The sequence below is a fragment of the Elephantulus edwardii genome, unplaced genomic scaffold (assembly GCF_000299155.1).
Source record: "Elephantulus edwardii isolate Elephantulus edwardi_28Jun2011 unplaced genomic scaffold, EleEdw1.0 scaffold00014, whole genome shotgun sequence".
NCBI lineage: Eukaryota > Metazoa > Chordata > Mammalia > Macroscelidea > Macroscelididae > Elephantulus > Elephantulus edwardii.
The window spans coordinates 20,718,459-20,739,539 of record NW_006399764.1 but is presented as its reverse complement, the minus strand read 5'-3'; positions in this window follow the sequence as shown (position 1 = coordinate 20,739,539).

Genomic DNA, 21,081 nt, shown 5'->3' with positions numbered 1-21,081 from the left:
TCTTCTGCCATGATATTTCAGCATTACTTTTCATTATTAAAGAACAGTTCTGAAATCTCTAGACAATGAATGCAAAGCTCATCTTTACAATCAGACAGCCATATGAAATTCTAAACATTCCCCAAGCTTTTATAAATTTTTATTAAAGGATTAGATCCATCACTGTGCACTGTTCTACATTTTTTCCTTGCAAGAAGTGGAAGAGAGTAGATAGAAGCAGATGAAAACATGATTAAAAGAGGAAGACAGAAGTGCCTTATATCTTTATACCTGCATTTAATTTGGTATAAACTTTTGAGAAATACAAGTTTACTAATCATTACTAACCTTTCTCATCTTTTAAGAAATCAAATGTCTTTAGAGTTATAATACGAGTTTCAGAAGTGTAAAATGGTGCAACCACTGTGGAAGGCTGTGTGGCACTTTCTCAAAAAGTTGCAAATAGAGATACCATTTGATCCAGCAATTCCATTACTGGGAATATACCCCAAAGAAACCATAACTGACGTCCAAGCAGATATATGCACACCCACGTTTATCGCAGCTTTGTTCACAATAGCAAGCAGTTGGAAACAACCCAAGTGCCCATCAACAAATGAATGGATAGAGAAGCTGTGGTATATTCACACAATGGATTACTATGCTGCATTGAAAAACAAGGAACTCATGCAATATTATTCAACATGGGGGACTCTGGAGGACATTATGCGGAGTGAAATATCTCAGTCACAAAAGGATAAATACTGTATGGTGCCACTGTTGTAGAATGAGACTGACATCAGGGTGGGGGTAAAACTGAGAAAAACTGGATAAAATATGTATACTGTATTGAAACCGATGAGGGAGAGAACAGTTTAAAAGTAAAATATTTTAGGGATTATTATTATCATAAGAGTTCGGAATGAGGATTGCAGAGTGGAGTATACTCGGGGTGGTGATGAGGGGTGCCGGGGTGGGGGGAGGAATGAAGGAGTTTTTCTTTTGCTTTAAGGAGAAGAGTGAACTGCGGAGTGGGGTGGGCGGAGAGAAAAGTGCAACAATGAATGAATGGAAATCAAAAATCTCTGTAAATGTTTATAGAAATATAAAAAAAATGAATATAAGGTTCATAAGTATCTGTCCCTATCTTTCGACAATCTTCACAAAGTTTGTTTGAAATTAAGTTATGTAATGAACAAGAGCTCTGGTGACCCACTACTAAGGAGTTGTACTGGCAACCCGATGTATGCGGTTCAAATACACCAACTTCTGAACCGGAGAAAACCTGGCAGTCTCGTCCCCTGTAATTTACTGCATCTGGAAACACACTGGAGAACCAGCTGCCGTTCAGTTCTGACTTGATGGTACACAGCAATTAACAGCAACTCTGATTTGCGCTTGGAGTCACTATGAGCCAGATTAGACTCGTTCAGTCCTAACGACGATACAAAACTCACTGCCTGCGAATCGGAACTCACCCCTACCTGGCACTCCTTTGGGTTTATGGGACTTTAAATAAACGGAGAAGAGATTGCTTCTGTCTCTTCCCGAGGGCTTGAACCCCCAGAGCGGCCTTTGGAATGCAGACTGTCACTAGAGCACTGAGGATTTCTATTTTAATATAGGGTAACTATCAGAGCGACACAGAACCATGTAGCTCTAATTACACACTACCCTACGAAAGAGTTTTAACACGTTAAATATATAAGTACCTGACTAATCACTCAAGACCCTTCAAACTCATACATTGATTCTATTTTAAATGTAGAATTTAAGGCATTGGGAAAGAAATAACTATTTGACTATTTCTCAGGCAGACAGCCAATTATACACTGTATGTAATAAATACTACCATAAACCTAATGAGTCCTTTACAAGATTTCTCAAGAGCAAACAGCAAATCTAGAGTAAATAGTTTCCTCATTTAAGCATGTGGGAAACTTGAAGGTAAAAAAAAATGAGTGATTCATACAAAGTTGAGAGTAGAGACTTTGAGCAAAATGCAATACTCAACTCTTAGGGTTCTAAAAATGGCATTTTATTTATGAAAGGGCATAATGTATGTAATATAAACTTAGAAGTCACTTTATATTCTTTAAGTGATGATTACTGGTAAGGAGTTGTGCTTTTAACCCAGAGGCTGTAAATCTCTGGCCGTTGGAATTCAGCAAAGGCTTCTTGGGAAAGAAATGGGCAATCTCATCTCTTGTTGGGCGGGGGCAGGGGAGGGGAGACAGGATGGGGACAAAGTAGGAAAGTCAATGGAAAATCAGCTCTGAGATGAAAGGACTCTATGGTAATGAGTTTGAGTTTTGAATTTTGCTAACACCTTTGGCTGAGTTATTGGCTCTAAAATCATAAAAAATCTTGACAATTTGTAAAAAAATTTTAACATTAATGATGTTGTTGTGTACCGTCAAGTTAGAACCAATCCATGGCTGACCCCTTCAGCAGGTTCTGAGAGGCAGGAAATCTCAGGGAGTCTCGATCCATCTTTCTTCCTTGGAGCAGGTGGTGGATTTGAACCACGTACCTTTGCACTGGCAGTGCAACTCCTTACTACTAAGCCACCAGGGCTCCATCAATGGCACCGAAGAGGATAAATTAAGAGTCTATGTTCACAAACAGTCATTAAAACTTAAATATAGATGATAGTTGAGATGTCTTGCCCTTCTCAGAAAACTCAGAAAGTTCAATTTAGATCAAAAGTCAATATACATCCAATTTTCTTTTAATTGCATGCCACTTGAGGTGCTTTTGTAAATGGATATGATATTTATTCGTGGTTATATAAGTTTAAAATAACCAGCAGATTGTTTGCAAAAATATAAATGACAAAATTCAAACCCACTGTAAATAAATCAGTTCCAACCCCTAACACTCTCTCATGTTTTGGGGTAGAACAGTTTGAAAGGATTGGGATTGATTTTACTTGGCTTCAACTTTGACTCATGGAATCTCCGTATGTGCAGAGTAGAACTTCCTCATAGGGCTTTCAAGACTAGGATCTCTTCAAAGAGGATCCTCTGTGGTATCTCCCTAGTGCTTAAAACTTTGCATCACCACCAAAAATTATGTCCATTTTATTATGCAGTAAGTGAGGAAGAAGGCCTATCATTATTCATAGGATCTTTTCTTTTCATGTGTAGCCAGACGTTTCCTAACATCAGGTCCTAATATCAGCCTAAGCATTCATAAACCATATTAGCAATTACTAGAGTAGACCAAAATTAGAGTACTATATTATAATTATTTTATTGATATACACAAAATAATTACCCCACAGTTGAAACTGACTTAAATAGAAACACAGGTCCTATGAAACACCATGTGAGTACTTATTCTTCCTCTAATAGAGATAGATAAACGCCTAATTATAGTGCAATCCTATCCACTCAACAGCTATTACCTATTTTCTGGAAAATAATTTCTAATTATCTCCAGTAGTAAATAGGACATGTTTTGCAAGATGATTTCTAAGACAAAAGAAAAACAACTGAAAAATACTCTATGAGAAAGAGCCTCCACCACAATTAAGTCCCATAAATGTAGATGTCTTCTTATTTGTTTTCATTTTTATGTCACGTACAGTGCATTGGAAATTATAATCATATAAGTACTCATTTTCTAAACCAATATATTAGGGATTGGGATAATTAGTGAATAATTAGCAACTTCTAGAAATCATATTTAAACAAAATCATTGGTTTATTCTAGCCAGTTTACATTTTGGTAAGAAAATCTGGAAATAAAGCCATCTGATGGCCTAATGGAAAAGAGTTGCACTGCCAGTCCAGAGGCAGGTAGTTCAAGGCTGTCCTGTGGGAGAAGAAAGAGCAATATCTTCTCATGAGATTTATAATTTATAATATATGCATCCTGGAAAGTAAGCTTTGAGTGAGCCCCAACTCAAGGACACCTAAGAACAATAGATTCATCTACAAGAAAGGACCTCAATAAAATACCAAGTTCAGTCAATAGCACATATTATTTACCACAGAATCCATTTTACTGTCCAATAAAAATCATGTTTGTACTTGTTGTTGTTGTTGTTGTTGTTGTTGTTGTTACGTACTGTTGAGTTGGAATCAACCCATAGCTGACCCTCTGGCTGGTGTTCAGAGGCTTTTAATCACAGGGGAAGAGATTGTCCATCCTCCCGTGAAGCAGCTGGTGGATTTGGACCCTCTGCCTTCAAGATTGCGGTGCAGCTTCTTGCTTTTCTGTTGGGAAAAACACAATCTCATTTAATAATGAAAGAAATAGAGATCATTTGAATTTAAAAAGAAAATGTGTTGCTAGGAAGTTATCATATCATGACTAGATGATTACTGCTATTATTTTTCATCACAAACTTTAGCTACTTGATTTTCTTTATGAACTTTAAAAACACTGTTATGATAAGAACTACTGTGAGACAATTGAAATAATTAGTTTTCATTTAATTTAGGGTACATTAAGTAGAAAAGTTATACCTGAATATTTTAGTTATATCTATATTAAATCACTAACACACATTCTCTTTAATAATGAGGAGGGAAAAATTTTCCTAAAGTAGAACTTTCATTTTTGGAGGTGAATCTAAGCTAATTTTTAAAAGTATGTACATATAAAGTATATTTTTCATTAGTTCAAATTGCCTCACAGCTATATCTTATTCTTTGTAATAAAAACAATACAAAAGCTAGATTAAAAAAAAAACCCAAAATTATCATTTGTCCTATTTACCAGGTCATATCTAAGCAAGAGAATCAAAATAAATAACAAGGAAATATTTTATGGAGTAAAGATAAAGATCAGGACTTTATTTACCAAATATTATTTTCTCTAAATTTTTCTATTTAGATACCTTTCATCATATAAATGAACAATTTTTGTATGGGGAAAAATCCCATGGAAGCTTCTAAAAGAGGAACTTGGTATAAAATGCATATGATTTACTAGGGAAAAGTGCACTCTGGTGACTTGGTGGTAAGGAGTTGTGCCGCCAACCCAAAGGCATGCTGTTTGAGTCTACTTACTGCTCCGTGGACAAAAATGGACAATCTCTTACTGTGCAATTTACTGCCTCTAAAAACCCTCTGAAGTGTCAGGTATGAGTCAATTCCAACTCCACAGTCAATAAAAATAACAGCTGATGTCGTTAATGTTGTTATATGCCCTTGAGTGCAAGTCACAGCAATCCTATGCACAATAGCTCTGAACCTTGCCTTATCCTGAGCCAATCTCATTTTTCTCCAATACACCTACCCCTCCTTAACCAAGTTACTGTGCCAATTAATCTCATCGTTTCCTGTGCTATCCCTCCACCCTTCCAAGCTTGGCTCCTTCTCCAAGGACTAGTCCCTCCTGGCAACATGACAGAAGTATATGAGACAGAGCTTTAATATATTTCCCTTCAAGAAGCAACTTGTTTCTACCTCTCCAAGACAGACTTGTTTATTCTTTTGACAATCCGTGGTATGTTCAATACCCTTCTCCAGAACCACAGCTCAAAGGTATCGACTCTTCATTTGTCATCCTTTGTCATTATCAAACTCTGTGATGCATCTCAAGTAATTGAATGAAAGACAGCATATTTATCAAAAACCTGGGATCACAATAGAAGATCCTAGATAGACTAGGGGGAAATGGGGAGCATATCTCAAAAATTAAAAAGAAAATAAGAAAAAAAACACAACAGAACCCAGGTCAAGCTTATTAATATAGTAGGGAGCTCTGGTGGCCTCGTAGCAGAGTTGTGCTGTTAGCCCAAAGGCACGCAGAGCAAATCAGCCAGCTGCTTTGTGGGAGAACAGTGTTCAGTCTCCTCTCTTAAGATTTACAGTTTCTGAAAATATGCTGAATGATCAACTAGGAGTCAGTTAGAATTCAACAGTACAAAGCAAAAACAACAGTAGAGCAGAGACAGACAGAACCCTTGGGATTATGTTACTTGGTCACTCTTCAATCCTGGAACAAAACCAACTCCTATGGCTCAACTTTCAGCTAAACAATAGGCAGACATATATCATGAACTATAGTGGAGGGGAGCACTCTCTCCTTAGAATACTCAACCATGTAAGGTCTAAAGGTATTTTGAAGGGGAAAAAAATCTCTGAAGATAAGGAGGGTTAGGCTCGAAGGTTTAGTGAGAATGAGACTGAAAATGTTTGATTTTAATGAGGGTATTGTGATTAGTTCTAAAAACTTTAAAAGGGCATGAATTGTTAGATGAAAAATCAGTGCACTTTGTAAACTTTCACTCAGATCACACACAGGTCGGGTATAAGGAAAGCATGGAGCATATAAAGAGTGGTGAGAGATGTATTGTAAGTACTCGAAACTTACTGCCCATCAAGGAGGAATCAACTCATAACTGACTCTCCAGGAGCTTGTCACACAATAAATTACATAAAGAAGATGGGCCTAGCTGGTAGATTCTGTCAGGGAGTCATAGTCTTTGGTTAGTAATGCATGTCTTTATCTTCCCACTAGCCCAAAAGACAGACGCATAAAGACAAGAAGTAAAGAGGGTCAGGAAAAGTTAATCAGGATCATATCTTGTGGCATATTCATTGCCCTCAAGACAATTCTAAGTCATGGCAACTCTCCACCTGGTTTCTGAGCCTGTTAATTGTTCTTTGGTCAATCCATGGGGTATTCAATTTCTTTACCAACGCCATAGCATAAATGCATTTATTTTGAGTTGTTGTTGTGGTTGTTAGGTGCCCTTGAGTCCGTATGACTCATAGAAACCCGATGAATAACAGATCTGAACCCTGTCCTATTCTATACCATCCTTATTCTATCTGGCACACTCAAACCCATTGCTACAGCCATTGTGTCAAACCATGCCATTGAAGATCTTCCTCTCTTTCACAGGCCCTTCACTTTTCCAAGCATGATGTCCCTTTCCAAGGAATAGCCTATCCTAGCAATATGCCCGAAGCATGAGAAACAAAATTTCGCCATCCTTTTCTCTAAGGAGCACTCTGGCTGCACTTTTCCCAAGACATTTGTTTGTCCTTTTAGCAGTTCATGGGATATTAAGAACTCTTCTCCAACATCACTGATCAAATATATCAATTTATCTTCTATCATCCTCATTCATTGCCTAGCTCTCACGTGCATAGCAAGTGACTGAAAAGACCATGGTCTGCCTCAAGCAAAACTTAGTTTTCTAAGTTGGCCTTATTGCCCCTGAGCTCTTTGAAGAGGTTCCAGAAAGTGAATGTAACCAAAGCAATACATTTTCTGATCTCATGATTGCTGGTGCCGGTGGTATTGATTGTGGATCAGAGTAAGATGGAATCATTGACAATGCCAATCTTTTCTCCATCTATCATGATACTGCTTATCACTGCAGTGGTGAGCATTTTTGTCTTCTTGATGTGGAGATCCACTCTATTTTGAAGGCTGTGGTCTTTGATCTTCTTCAGCAAGTATTTCAAGTCTTCCTTACTTTGAGTAAGCAAGGTATATAATTTTCAAAATGCATGTTGTTGATGGATTCTCTCTCTAATACTTATGCAGCTTTATTCTTCAGATTCTGGCTTCTTGAACTATTTGCTGAGCATACACTTTGAATAGGTATAGAAAAATTATACAACCCTGGCATACATCTTACCTGATGTTAAACCATGAGCAAGAACTGAAAAACAAATTCAAATTTTGCATTGTGATACTTAGAGGTGCTATGAGAAAAATACTGAATGATTCAGGTAACATTAAATTAAGATGGAAAGAATGCACACAGTTTCAAAAAGATTGTTGACACTGAAAAATGTCAGGAAGTATCATATTAACAAAAACCAACTTCTTACTGAAGAAGTGTAAGCTACACTGAAGTCATTGGAAAAACAAAAACAAAAACAACAAGACAAAGCAACCAAAAAAACCCACCACAATAGAGTTTCATTAATTGTTGGGGTATTTGACATGTTTCAATTGACAGATTCAGCTTTTGACATGCTTATCATCTATGCCAGAAAATATGGAGGACAACTGTCTGGCTTACTGACTGGAAGACTTGTTCACATTCCCAAGAAAAATGATCCAAGAGAATGTGTAAATTGTCAAACAATATCATTAAAATCACATACACAGACAATATTGTTGAGGATCATCCACAAACAGAACAGTGTATTCATTAAAATTGCCAGAGGTTCCAGCTCATTTTAGAAGAAGTTATGGTACCATAGACATCAGACGGATCCTGGCTGAAAGCAGAGAATACCAGGAAAATTTCTACATTTGTTTTATTGACTAAGCAAAAGCATTTGATCGTGTGGACCATAACACACTTGTAAACACCAGTGTTAGTAGAAGAATAGGAATCTCAGAACACTAATTATGCTCATATGAAATGTACACCTAGACCAAGAAGCTATTGTCCAAAGAGAGGAAGAAAACACTGGTTTAATATCAGTAAACTTTGGATGAAAACATGCACATAATCTATGCATACAGTTTTGCCATTTCAAAAGACTTAAATTGAGCAGAAAATGGGAATATTACTTCCATCAAAAAGGAAGAATCAGACAGTGTACTGTATGCTTTGGGGCCAGAATTCTTGTGGTCGGTAAAGAACTAGACTGTATCAGCAGCAGCAGCAGGAATAGAGTAGGTGAAAAACCAAAAGTCTGGAGTAAGTTAACGCTGACTTAGACCTGCTTGCTGCCCCACACAGTCAAAGCTGAGAGTCATCACCTGAATTTACTGACCACGGTGAAGGGGAGACATTATGACTTCCAGAATCTGTAGTGGTGTAGTATATAAGGAGTTGAATTTATAATCCAAAAAAATACTTAAGTCATTGATTTAAAGCATATGGTGACTGAAATTTCTTCCCATTGCAATGTGCAGCCTCAGAAACACAATAGAGGCTCACTGTAATTTCCCTCTTATGGACCCAAATAGTAAGAAGCTGTGCTACAATCCCAAAGGTGCAGGGTTCAAATCCACCACAGAAGAAGGACCAACCATCTCCTCCCTTGAGATTTGCTACTTCTGAAAACCCACTGGAGGTTCAGTTATGGGCCAGTCCCAACTTGTCAGTTTACAACCATAATATGAGTCAAAGGAACATCATGTTTGCAAAGGTAGAGTGCCAGGAGAGGAGAGGAAGACCGTCTATGAATTGGATTAACACAGTGTACTATAACAATGAACTTGAGTCTATCAGAGATGATAAGGATGACACACAATAGGGAAAGGTTCAAAACCATTGTTCATAATGCCTCTTTGAGTCATTATCAACCTGATTGCACCTAGCCACAATAAAGAGTCAAATCAATGGACAGCAGTAAGCAAGTGTGAGTAAAGACAGGACCAGAACCATGAAAATGAAGGTCAGAGAAGGCCTGTAAACATGCCTGAGAGAAACACTGGGACATGTCTGGTCCTATAAGAAGGGGTGTTATGCTGTTGATGTAGATGGATATTCCTCTTCCTCGCATAATCAGGAGAGAACAAACTCTGCCACCCTCATGTTAGGCACGCACTGATTTTGCAAATTGAGAGAGTCAAATAAGGTAAAAGCACTCTCTCTGCATCTCGCTCTACATATTCATTCATTATCTCTCTCTCTATCTGTTTCTCTCTCTTGTCCTCTCCTCACTCTCTCTTTTTCAGCTGGAAAAAGTAAACACCATAGAAGAGAAGCAATAAAATGAAATAAATTTAGATACGGCATTTGGAATAATAATATACTTTGAAGAAAGGAACATTTTAAGCAACTGTGTTAGAAACAGCTGTATTGCATTTTAAATTGGGCCAAATACCATTGACAAGAATATAAGAAAAAAACCATCCCTGGCAGATCTAAATTACCTCTGAGGCTTTGGGTTTTTACAGTTCTAATTTACATGATTCTGCTGGTCTAGAGAAATTCTTTTGTAACATATACATTCATCATAGTTACAAATGCTGAATTGGAAAGTTTTATCATCTTTGAAGTGATTTAAGACAATTCTGATCTTAAGGGAGCTTGTCTTTGAATAAAAAGGTAGCAGAGAGTATTAGGGAGCTAAAATATCATTTATTTTTATCGCATATCTGATTGTGTATACATATTGAACTAGAAGCTAATTGGACAAAATGCTGAAAATATCCATATTTCTTTCCCACTTTTGATTTATTGAATTAATATTCTGGTTTTATGCTTACACGAGTACTGGCTTCTCAGCCTCCCAAAGTAACTTTCCCAGCACTGATTGTCATCAATTTAGTGCAGATGGATTGTGACCTTCTGTCAGGGTTTATGAGGCGGTAAACCTTTATGATTAGGAGGTTTTCTTCTCACTGTGTAGTGGCTGGTGACTTCGACCTGTCTACCTTTTGGTTCATAGTCTTACATGTACTTACTGTATCAGCATCTTAAAAAATGTTTGCAAATTTCCATCAAACTAGTAGATTATAAATTATGTGTAACTTGAAAAATTGGTATTTTGACCACTGAAGATAAAGTATTCGCACAGTAGGTACTTTGTTACCAATTGATGTTGTCTACTTCCTATCATCCCATCAATCAAAATGCTGAAAAAGCTCGGACAACTTCTGGCAAGATGTGCTGTTCTTGTTGTGATGTGATTACAACTCATAGCGACTCAACAAAAAACAGATCGAAAACTTGTCCTATCCTGAATCATCCTCACCTTCTCCATCATGCATTGTTACAGTCTCTGTGTTAACCCAGCCTACAGAGGACCGGCCTCACCTCCACCTCCCCCCACGTGTGGTCTTTTCTCAAGGACTGGCCCTGAAGCTTCACTGTCTTTGTCTCTAAATATCACCCTGGTTCCACTTACACCTAGACAAATTTGTTTGTTCTTTTTGCAGTCTGCAGTATATTCAATTCTCTCCTCTAATCCTACAGTTGAAAGGCATCAGTTGTGTTTTCATCTTCTTTTTCCCTTAATTTTTTCATAAGATATGAACCTCTTGTGACCAAATGGATAACACAGCGGTAAGCAGTTCAAATCCACCAGGTGCTCCATGGAAGAAAGATGAGAAATCTCTTTCTATGTGATTTACAACCTCTCAAAACATGGTCGAGTGTCGGTTATTGGTCAGTTCCAACCTAAAGATAATGAGATTATTTATATAAGATGTTGAAAATTAAAAAAAATACTTTCCCCAAATATATTACAAAAAGCACTATCTTTTTTGTTTGTTTGCTTAAACTGTTCAGAGTTGAGGTGGAATATTCATAAATAAAACTAAATATAAGAAAAATACAATCACTTGGAAGAAGATATTGAATTCAGGAACTGTCTTATTATCTTAGACATACACAGGACCCAACCAAATACAGTTAATAAAGTTTTAAAATTTCTAATTAGTTTTGAAACTTGGACTCTGAGAAGAATAGGAATCCCAGAACATTTGATTGTACTATATTGAACCTATACTTGACTCGAACCACTACGTTGTCATCGGAAGAGAGCAAAGAAATACTGCTTGGTTCAAAATGGGAAGGGTGTGCACCAGGGCTGTGTCTTATTTCCATACCTTTTCAGTTTATATGATTTATATGCAGAACAGATTATCCAGGAGGCTGGGCTCTATGAGGAGAATTGTGGCATCAGGACTGGAGAAAAGCTCATCAGCAATTTGTGTTATGCTGAAACTCAGGAGGACAAGAAGTGTTTGCTGCAGAATATCAAGGACTATAGTCTTCAATATGGATTGAAGCTCAACATCAAGAAAACAAAGATTCTCACCACTGGGCCAATTAGCAGTATTATGATCGATTGTGAAGAGATTGAAATTGTTAACATCATTAGTTGCTTGGCTCCACAGTCAACACTCTTGGTACCAGCAGCCAGGAAATAAAAAGACAAACTGCTTTGAGAAAGTCTGCTGTCAGATACCTCTCCAGAGTACTTAAGAGCAATGATATCAATCTGGAGACTAAGGTGCACCTGATAGAGGCCATGGTCTTCACAATTACTTGTTATGCATCAGAAAGCTGGACAATGATTAGGGATGATAGAAAGAGAATTGATGTCTTTGAACTGTGGTGCTGCAGAAGAGTATTGAATTTACCAAGGGCTGCCAGGAGTACAAACAGGTTCATCCTACAGAGGGTGAAAGCAAGCTGCTCCTTGGAGGCAAGGGTTCAGAGGCTCCATCTGACATATTTTGGACATATTTCAAGAAGGGACCAGTCCTTAAAGAGAGACATTGTGCTTGGGAGGGTGGAAGGACAATGCAAGAGAAGAAGACCCTCAATGAGATGGATTGATTCAGTGACTAGGGTAATGAGGGTTGGTGTGTCAGAGACAATAAGGTTGGCACAGGATAGAGCAAGTTTTAGGGCTATTGTACATAGGGTTGCTATGAGTCACAAGTGACTTGATGGTGCATAACAACATCAACAGACTAATGAAAGATTATAGTACTCTTCATAGTCACAGACACGGAGAGGACTCACATACACTTACCTTCCATTTTTCCCATGAGCCACACTTATCACATGGCAGCAACATTAGAAGCAAGGGATGGGATAAGACAGCAATAATGTCCTCTGGGGAAAGCCTGGAGCAAATGAAGTCTGATAGAGAAAGAAAAAGAGATGTGGAACACAATAACCTCTGGAGAAACAGAAGAAATGAGCCCTCCACAATTTTAAGAGCAGTGTAGTGTCCTAGTGATAAAAAATTATGCTACAATCCCAATGACATAGGATTTAAATCCACCAGCTGATCCATGTGAGAGGATGAGAAACTGCACTCATGCAATTCACAGCTCTAAAAACCTGATGGAGGGTCAGCGAGGGGTCAGTTCTCACTTGACCGCACACAACAACAGCAATCTGGGTAGAGCTGAGGAAGGAGGAGCCCAGGCAGAGTCAGAATATTAGAAACCAGAAATCCTTGACTTAAGGATATGGAGCTAAGAATCTGGAAAGAAAACTAGTATAATATAGTGTCTACAAACAGAGTATCTGCAGGGGAAAGGTGTACGTAGAAGATCTTGAGACATTTACAGGTGCCTCCAAAAGGGTCTACTGAATAACCGTTCAGTATATATTGAGTATTCAGTGCACATGAAAATCACCTCCAGCTGGGAAAATAACCACCTGAATTGGTGAAAGAGAATAATGACTGGAATTTTCTTAGGGCAAGTATCTATTCCCACTGTTTGGTTTAGGAAATCACAAAAGTTTCGTTCTGAAATAGTATACTCAGCATTAGATTGACTATTGCTCTCTACTGGTATCTCGTCTAAGAACACTAAAACAAAACAAACAAACAAAAACACCCAACCAGAAGGAATCAAACTCTTTCCAGGTAATTTCACTGTGTGTTTCAGGAAGAATCTGGAACTTTAATTAATACAACCAACCAAGGTGAAATTTGCTATATCTCCATCTAACAAAAACTTATCAGGTATGCAAAGAAGTGGAAGAATATTGCCTACAATGAAAAGAAAAATATTTCAACCCCCCAGGATGCCAAGCATTTGTTAGAATTACAAAAAAGCAATAATAATGCTCATAATTATAGCCAATAAGTTAAAATATTAATAGTTATTGAAGAGATAAGAATTACTGAATATAATGTCTAGAAAATATCAAAAGTATAATGGATGTGGCTGTGAAAGGAATGGTTAGTAAAACTGGAAACATAGCAAAAGAATCTATTATGAAACGCTTAAATAAAACAAGAATTAGAACACACGTATGCAGAAATAATTATTTAAAAAGGAAATCAATTTTATTTTAGCTACAACAGATGCAATAAGCTAAACAAACCCCAATCTAAAGTAATAACAACGAAATGCTTCCTAATTATACTATATAGGCTAAGAGCGAAGAAATGGAAATAAACACTTTTATCAACCGCAAAGCAATAAAATATGACTCAAAGGTGATTGTGTTACATTTAAAGAATATGCTAAAAATCCTAAATAATGATTAAAATCACATTTACTATTAATTATTTTAAAAACGAAGGTATTATGGATATTAAGGGGGAGCTCTGGTGTCTTGTTGTTGTTGTTGTTGTTGTGTTTTGTCCAGTCAGACTGAACATACAGCTGATGCTCCAGCAGGTCTCCAGAGGCAGGAAATCTCCAAGGAGAGATGGGCCATGTTTCTTCCACTTAGTGGTAAGGAATGAGCTGCCATTGCAAAAGTAAAGAGTTCGAATCCACCAGCTGCTCCTTGGAGAAAAGTGGGCAAGCTCCTCCTGTGCCATTTGCTGCCTCTGGAAACCCACTGGCGAGTCAGCAATGGGTTGGTGCTGACCTCACAGCACCGAACAACAGCCTGGACATTAACAGCTCCAGGCGCTTAGTCTGAAGGAGTTGTACTGCCCGCCCCAAAGCAATCCTATCACGAGGTATGTATTGTAAATGAGAGCTGGGGCACAAACAGATTCACGCATGTCCATGCTCCTTACAGTATTATTTTCAACACCAAAAAGTGGTGGAGACAAGTTAATTGCCTATCAGCAATTGATTAAAAACAAAACAAAAGTCTACGGTGTGCAAGAAAACTGGCTCGGGACAGGGCAGGCTTCAGAGCTGTTGTCCGTAGAGTCGCTCTAAGTCGCAGATGACTTGATGACATATAACAACAACAGGAGCAGCTACGGGTCAGTTGTGACTTGACGGTGCACAACAATCTGTGAAGGATGGAATAACATGAACTGGATGTAAAGGGCATAACACTGAATGAAATAATCGAGACACAAGTGTATAAATTCTATGTAAATTCATTACTATAAAAAAGTAAAAATCATAACAAAATATGGTTTCATCATTCCCAGGGAGGAGGGGGAGGTAAATAATTGTATCCTGTGTTATTACTTTTTTAAGTCTAATATTTAGAACTTGCATATAAGCAAGTTCAAAGTAAAGCTAAAGAAAAGCAACTCCAATCCACAGGAATCAAAATATCATCTGGAGTCTATTCTACCTTAATTTAAAAACTAACTCAGAGGGGAGCTCTGGTGGCCTGGTGGCAAGAAGCTGTACTGCAATCCCAGAGATAAGAAGTTCGAATCCATCAGATGCTCTGCTGGAAAAGGAGGGGCAATCTCCTCCTGTACCTGTTGGGTCTGATTTGACGGTACAGACACACACAAAATAATAAAATAAAAATGAAAAAAATTAAAACAAAATAACCAAAAAAAAACCCTAACTCAGGAACAGGTTTGAGGCCTTGAATGCTAATGAAGACCAGATGACCTGTGGGAAGGCAAGAATATCATCCGCGAAGAATGTGAAAGGTCATTATAAAAAAGAAGAAAAAACCAAAATGGATGTCAGAATAGACCTGAATATTACACTAGAACCTCAAGAAGCCAAAGCAAAGGAAAGAAATCAAGAAATTAAGGAGCTAAGAGAGTATTTCAAACGGCACCTCTGGAAGACAAAGCAAAGTAAAATGTGCAAGGAGCTGGAGTAGGAAAATCAAAAGGGTCAAGCTCTCTCAGCATTTCTTAAACAGAAGTAGCTAAAGAACCAATTCAAGCAGCAAGTTGCAATACTTAAGGATACTATGGGCAGAATGATCCAGGGAGCATTAAAAGATAGAAGGAGTATAGAGTCACTGTACTAAAAAGATTGGCTGATACAGAAGTATTTCAAGAAACAACATATGATCAAAAGGCAATAGTTTTGAAGGAGGATGTGCAGGCTGTTCTGAAGGAGTTGGCAAAGAAGAAAGCCCCAGGGATTGATGGAATACCAGTTAACCTATTTCAACAAACAGATGCTGCCCTGGGTGTGTTCAACAGGTTGTGTCAAGAAATCTGGAGTTCAACCATCTGGCCAACTGACTAAAAGAAATCCACATTTATTCCCATTCCAAAAATATATGATCTGAGTTGAGATTATCAAACAATATCCTTAGAGAAGAACATCATGCTTGGAAGGGTGGAGGGACAGAGCAGAAGAGGAAGGAAGACCTTGGATAAAATGGATCGATACAGTAATTAGGGCAATGAGAATACAGGTGTTGGAATCAGTGAATCTGGCCCAGGACAGGGCAGGCTTCAGAATTGTGGTACATAGAGCTGCTATCAGTCACAGGTGACTCGATAGCACATAACAACAAAATCAATAGTTAGAACTTGTAGCAAGCACAATAAAAAGTCATTGATAATCCCCACATACAAAAATAAATACACAAAAATATTTAAAAATATACAATGACTTTATTAATTAACCCAAACCCAACCCATTGCGTTGAGTCATTGTGATTCAGAAACCTGAAAGGACAGGAAATAATTGTTCCATAGGACTTCCAAGGCTGTCATCTCAAGAGACAGATTGCCGTACCTTCTGGCTAGCAATCAAACACTTTAATTACTGTGCCAACAAATTTACTTACATTAATCAATAGCTGTGTTCTATTGAAGAAACAATGAGCATGCAGATAATGGAACAGAATATAGAGTTCCAAAGTGGATTTATATCTGCATAGCTGAACAATTTTTAAAGATGCCAAGATATTTCAATCAAGAAAGTTCTAGTCTTTCAATCAATGATGGCGGAATCACTGGAAATATGGACTGTATACAATGCTTCTAAATTGCATACATACGCATTGGCTAAAAAGGAATTACACTCTTAAAGTTAAAACTAGACACTTGTATGAAGAAACATTGGGTACAGTCCTTTATACCTTTGGTTATGCAAAAAAATTTGTTCTGATTCCAAATGTACAATTCAAATAAGATAATTTTGATAAATTGGACCTCATCGAAATTAATGTCGAGAGAATAAAGTTACAGATTTGAAAAAATCTGCAAAGCTAATGAAATAATTTTAACAAGAATATGTAAATTTTCCACAAAACTTAACTATCAGTAAATAAATAAGCCAATTTTAAAAGAGACAGATTATTTGTTCAGACATTTCAAGACATCAGTTAAAAGTACAGTTAATTGCTAACCTTTTTTAAAATCTAAAAATTCCTGATAAAGAAGAACTCTGCGATCTTTGTGCTTTGCTTATAGTTTTTAACATGGTAAAGTCATTTTTGAAAACTGTGTATTATGACAGTAGACATAAACTTACCATATGACTCATGTCTCATATTGTTTGCCAAGTGAAAGAAACTCTGTGCATACAAAAGCCTTTTGCAAATTCCTATCACAGTTTTATTTATCAAAACTGGAAATAACCCAAAAATCCCTGAAATATGGACAGACTAAACAAGCTGGTGTAAAAAAAAAAATACTAATCAGTAATACAATGAACAAACTAGTACTACCAGCAATAAAGTCTGTGTAGCACAAGGTTTCATTGGTTAGAGTCCTGTTTTATGATGTTCTAAAAGGGTGAAACTACTGGCCAATGAACACATGCCAGTGATTGGCAGAGAGTAGGGCTTAATAGGGGAAATCTGGTGGTAGGATTAATTAGATGTTATTGTTGTTGTTAAGTGCTATGGGGTCAAGTATGACTCATAGCAACCCTATGAACAACAGATCTGAGTCCTATCTTATCAAATGCCAACCTCATCATCTCTTGTACACTTAAGCCCTTTGTAGCACTCACCACATCAATCTATCTTATTTGGGGGCCTTTTTTGTTGACCTCCCTCCTTTCTAAGTATAATATCCCTTTCCAAGGAATAGACTCTCTTAACAACACGTCCAAAGTACAAGAGAGGAAGCTTGACCATCTTTGCCTTCAAGAAGTACTCTGGTTGCATTTTTCCCAAGATATGCCTGTTGGGTTTTTTGGTTGTTGTGTTTTTGTTTTGTTTTGTTTGTTTTTTTGTTTGGTTTTGTGTGTGTGTGTTTTTTTGTTGGTTTTTTTTTTATTAATAGGATACTTTTCTCCAACCTCACAACTCAAAGGCATCAATTCTTTTTTCTTATTCATCGTCCAACTCTCAGATGCATAGCAAGTAATTGAGACAACCGTGAACTGAATCAGACATGTCTTGGTCTTCAGACAGACATTATTGTTCTTCAGTGTTTTGGAGATGTCCTTGACCGGTACCAAGGGCACGGATTGTGTGGATCCATACAGGGTTAAATCACTGACAATTTCCCTCCTTTCACCATAGATCAAAAAGTTGTCAGTGGTAAGGACCTTTGTTTTCTTGCTGTTGAGATAGAACCCATTTTGAAGGAGGTCTTTGATCCTCTGTAGCAAGGTCCTTCTCTCTTTCAGCAAGCAAGGTTTTGTGGTCTGTGATAGGCTGCTATAAAAGGAGCAAAAGCAACATGGGGAAAGCCATGTCTGACTTCTACCAGCTCCACAAAGGAGAACTGTCCCCATCAATAATGTCTAGTCTATAAAACCAATCAAATATAGTCCCCCTTCCTTATGCACCTACTTTTACTAATCATGGCATCTGCTACTAATTGTGTGATTTATTAAAGAGCTATGTTAGGGGGTGGGAGGGAAAGGCAAATACCACAGCGAAAGACCACATTAGTCTAGCAACCCTTTGGTTTCCTCAACTGTCCAGCAACCTCGTCTCAGAGCAGTCCCAAATCAATTCTTCTGGCTTCATATATCTCTAGGACTCTATCACAAATTAATTCTGGCTTCACATGTCTCTAGGATTCTTTTAGGATACGCCTTACTGCAATCTTTCTACAGTCTGGCAAATTATCTCCACAGCTGTTGATGATGTAGAAGACACCATTCAACAAGAATCATGTGTCTGCAATTGAGGAAGCAGGCAACCATGTCCCCAGGAGAGGGGGTTATAACGAAGGCAATAGAAAAGCCATTTCTCCGCTTGAGTTTATTAGCATTTTCTTCTTGTTCGGATCTACCATCAACACTCATGGTATCAGCAGTCAGAAAATAAAAAGATGAGTTGCTTTAGGAAAGTCTGCTGTCAGGCACCCATCCAGATAGCTAAAGATCAATGATGTCAATCTGGAGACGAAGGTGTGTCTGATTCAGGCCATGATCTTCTCAATTGCTTGTTATGTATCTGAGAGCTGGAAAACTACTAAGGATGACAGAAGAAAGTGTAATGCCTTTGAGTTGTGGTGCTGAAGAAGAGAATTGAACATGTTATGGACTGTCAAGAAAACTAACAGGTCAGTCCTGGAGAGGGTGAAACTAGGTTGCTCCTTGGAGACATGAATTTTTAAATTCCTTCTCACATACTTTATGCATCTTGTCGGGTGGGTTCAATCCTTGAAGCAGAAGGTCATGGTTGGAAGTATGGGGGGTGGGGTCAATGCAGGAAAGGAAGACCCTGGATGAGATGGTTTGACACAGTGACTGTGCGAATGAGGGCAAGTGTGTCAGAGATGGTGAGGTTCACTCAGTGTAGGGCAAAGTTCAGAGCTATTGTTTATAGGGGTCAATATGAATCACAGTTGACTTCATAGTACATAACAACAATTACCATGGCTACTACCCAAAAGGTCAGTGCTTTGAATCGAGCAACTGTTCTGCAGGTAGCCATGAGTCTGACTTAGACAGGGGCCTGTGGGTTTTTGTCTATTTGGTTTTGTTTAGAGTCTAATAAAAGGAAGATTGGTGATGTAATGTGTTCAATTGCTAATCAAAAGGTTAACTCTTTCTGTAAGAAACAAGTGTGGCAGTCTCCTCCTATAAGATTTAAAGCCTTAGAAATCAGAGCGTCTCCAGGATTAGGGATCAACTCGATGACAGAGGACGGGCTTTGGTAAAAGACTGAAAAACTGAGAAGTCAATACATAGTCAATTTTTAAATATTCCAATGCTTATTAAAACAAAAATCAGCGATTCCATAGGCTATTTCGAGCATTATTATTTCTGTTTTTTTTTAGTTAAGACTTTTTTTTTCTCTTTCCAATATTAACCCTATGGTTACAATTGTAAGACAAAATTCTATTTCTTAATAAAGGGTGAAAAGCCTGACAATATATTAGCCTCCACATAGAATGTGTATAGAGTATGACACCAAGAAATTACACATCAAACACAAATTAAAACCACATATATGTCACTTAATGTAACAATGTACTAAAACTAAAGTATAAACAATTATCTCTACAAAGTGTTACACATCCATTTTCTTTCACTTGTTTTCTGCTCTTTTTGAGGATAACATATCATTGAAATTACTGATGCTTTATAGTTATTGTTTTGTTTTTCCTGTTGAGAGCTGTTTTTGTTTATTTTTTTAATTTTCTACTAGTTTATTTATAAAATTCAAATGCAAATTTGAACAAATTCTTTCAATTTTCCTCACCTTCCCAACAAATTGTACAACCCAATGATTGATCCCCCCTTCTCCCTGCACATCCACCTCCCTCTGCTTCCAGCCTCTCCCTTCCTGTACCCTTATATTCATTCATTCTACAATAATGGTTTTATACAATATTTATCCTTGTGGGACTGATTTAGTTCACTCACCATAATGCTCTCCAGTCTCTTCCAAGTCAAGTAATAGTTTACAAAGTTATTACTCCTGCGTGCTACATAGTATTTCATTGTGTGAATGTACCATAATCTCTCAATCCATTCATTTGTGGTTGGACATTTGGGCTGTTTCCATGTTCTTGTGATGGTGAATAATACTGCTAAGAACATTGGTGTACAAATCTCAGTTTGTGCCTCAGTTCTCAAATGCTCAGTGTCTGATATGAGAACTAATAGCTGTTTTTAAATGCAATAATCAGTTATAGTTTATAGGCAACCAATATGTGTGTCCAAAACACAAACATGGGAAGGATCCCAAACCCAGTCAAGGATACACCAGCCATGGAGGTCTTGTGTGTGATAAATATGTTAGAGAAAGCAGAAGTAAAATGACTCAGCACCTTGCACTTGCTATCACCAAAAAGATTTATTGTCAAATAGATTCAAATCTATTTCAAACCTCCGTGCCCTGTGTATACAATACTATGCACTTCTGATTTTGATTATCTATTTGGGGAGATTTGATGGTGGTACAGTCCATAGACAGTCGTATTGTTAACCTTAATGTGAAGCCTCCATGAAGGTTCAAACTTAGCAGCCCCTCCAAGAAAAAAAGGTGGAAAATCTCATCCCCACAATTTACAAGCTCAAAAAACCTCTAGTGGGTCAGCTATGAGTCAGTAATAGAACATAACAATTACCTAAGAATGCAGAAGGAAAAAGAAATTATCCCAAACTTCTGTCATTTATTCAATCAGTTTATTCTTTACATTTTTA